Here is a 2,987-nt window from a genome sequence, read left to right as displayed (position 1 = left end):
GGGAAATCTCGCAAAAAGAAGGGAAAATGTGGCAAGGATTCAGCTCGTGGAGGAGAATCTGTGCAGAAAGAAACGCAGGTAATATTTTCTTTTTCTGCCTTTTATCATAAGACTGACTGCGTATTTGGTTAAATTGCAGCAAATGATTTTCAGCTCGTGCCATGATATTATATTTCCTGAAAACCCAGGCAAGTCATTAAAGCGAACTAAACTTCCAAAAATTAACGGTATATACCTAGATCAAAGGGAGAGGACAGAGGGTGGTGGTGGAGGGTTGTTTTTTCAGACTGGAGTCCCGTGACCAGTGGAGTGCTACAAGAATCCGTGCTGGGTCCTCTACTTTTTGTCATTTAACTGGAGTTGTGGTGGACAGCGAAGAGAGTTACCACAGAACAGGATCTTGATCAGTTCGGCCAATCAGCTGAGAAATAGCAGATGGAGTTTAATTCAGATAAATGTGAGGTGCTGCATTTTTGGAAAGCAAATCATAACAGGACTTCAACACTTAATGGCAATGTCCAAGGGAGTGTTTCTGAACATACAGACTTGGAGTGCAGGTTCATAGAATCCTGATGTTTGAAATTTAACTTGAAAGTGGAGTCGCAGGTAGATAGGATAGTGAAGAAGGCGTTTGGTATGCTTTCCTTTATTGTTCAGAGTATTGAGTACATGAGTTGGGAGGTCATGTTGCGGCTGTACAAGACATTCGGTAGGCCACTGTTGGAATATTGCGTGCATACCTGGTCTCCTTCGTATCGGAAAGAAGTTACGAAATTTGAAAGGGTTCAGAAAGAAATGAGGATTCTGTCAATGTTGGATGATTTGCTAAAGAGGGAGTGGCTTAATTGGCTGGGACTGTTTTACCTGGCGCGTCGGAGGCTGAGGCATGACTTATTAGAGGTTTTCAAAATTATAAGGGTCAAAGATATGGTAAATAGAAATAGTCTTTTCCCTGGGGTCTATGGGTCCAAAATTAGAGGGCATAGTTTTACGGTGAAAGGGGAAAGATATACATGAGACCCACTGGGCAACGTTTTCACACAGTGAGTAATAAGTGTATGGAATGTGCTGCCAGAGGAAGTGGTGGAGGCTGGTACAATTGCAACATTTAAGAGGCATTTGGATGGATATACGAATAGAAAGGTTTTGGAGGGATAAGGACGGGGTGATAGCAGGTGTGACTTGATTAGGTTTGGATATCTGGTCAGCATGGACGAGTAGGACCAAAGGGTCTGTTTCCATGCTGTGCATCGCTCTGACTCTATGACTCTATTTGATGTTGACATTATGCTCGAGTTTATCTTGATTTATGGAGGAAAAGCTGGAAACTAATGTTGAAATTTACAGGATCAACGATGATCCCATTCAATGACTGAACAGACAAGAGGTTGAATAGAAGCTTCATCATGACAGATATATTTTCATTATGAATCGCGCTGAAACACAACGTGGGGAGGATTGGACTGAAGCAGTGGTGGTGATTTTCTTTCCCGGTTAAATATTTGAATCTGACTGCTATTTCTCCTGTCCTTGTTAACATCACAACTCTGAAGCATGAAAGCGTGAAGAACATATGGGGCTAGTGGCACAAAGTCTAACGTGCCTGACTCAAGTTCAGAACATTGTAGATTTCACTCCGCTCTAGCTCGAGGTTAACACAGGTATTTATTAATCTCACAACCTAATCTTCCTCATTGTTCTGAAGCCGAGATGAATCTTGAGCTCCTGATATGCAGACAGGAGAATCTCTTTCAGTACACATCCCGGAGAACATCACAGTCAATGTCGCACAAGTGAGGAAGACCAAATAGTCCCACACACTGCGAATCGGCACTTTTCAATTTCACAGAGCCATCGACCCAATCGCTGCGGCTCATAGTAATGGCAAGGAAACAAAATAAATATCTCAGTCTCATGTTGGTTCATGGAGTGCCGAGGCACCTTCTCCTTCTTTAAGAGGCTGGAACATTGACTCTGATGTTCGTGGAGACATTGATTGATTCGAAGCATTGAAAGGAATCCTATCACAGAAGCCCACGCTGTTGATGCTGAACAAAACAGCCCTTACTGGGAATTGAACGCGGGCTGCAGTGGTAAAAGTGCCAATTCAGAACCACGACACGACCAGGGACGAGAACAACGGTCGGAGGCACGTAGTCTGACAGCCCTCAAATGTGTTGGACGCGTTCTTTGCAGAAACAACCGCTTCACTATCCTCATTCCATTTTCCATCTCTTTGCCTTGTATGCCTTAGCATCACGAATACAGATTGAATATCTCTGAAGGTTGTGTTGATTTCATCACAATGAGTTGCAGATTAATCCACCACCACTACTGGTGGATAAAGTTTTTACTGCTTATCTACTGAAAACGTTCTGCCTCGTACATTTAATCGACACCACTTGGCGTTTGTCCGAGAGGAAACATTTCTTTCAGCCGAACATGCCTTTATCTCTCATTGTTTTGCACATTTCAATCATGTTTCCTCACAATCTCCTCTTCTCCATTGAAATTAGAACAGAAAAACTGATCGTTTCCAAAAAAAAACAAATATGCATTGTGTCATTTTCCTGAGCCTGATGTTCCAGTGATCTCCGGAACATGTCAGTAAAAATTGTTACATGAGCACTGATCTCACAACAGCAGTTTGTAAATGGATCGATTGGTTTTCAGGTCCTAATTGTGGGATTTGGTCACGTTCGCCCAACAACATTGACTGCAGCTGCACAGACTGAACAATGTCAATGCGAGAGCTTGATAGCCAAATGCCTCAGGGAAATTGGAGGAGGAACCTAAAGCAGGGTTACTGATCGTGGGATGGGGAGAAATCTCCGAGAATTGGTGGGTTTGAATCCTGATACAGAGACAGCAGAGATGTGAAAGGGCGAGGGTTTGAAGTAGCAAAATCATCACCTCGACGAATATTTTCATGTCAAAAAAGATTGATTCGCTCCTGCTTTTGTTAAGCATGTCTTACTCTGCATAAA

Source organism: Chiloscyllium plagiosum, unplaced genomic scaffold (genome assembly GCF_037043375.1).
Source record: "Chiloscyllium plagiosum isolate Xiang-an unplaced genomic scaffold, Cpla_swu_hap1 HiC_scaffold_31, whole genome shotgun sequence".
NCBI lineage: Eukaryota > Metazoa > Chordata > Chondrichthyes > Orectolobiformes > Hemiscylliidae > Chiloscyllium > Chiloscyllium plagiosum.
This window is presented reverse-complemented; position numbering follows the sequence as displayed.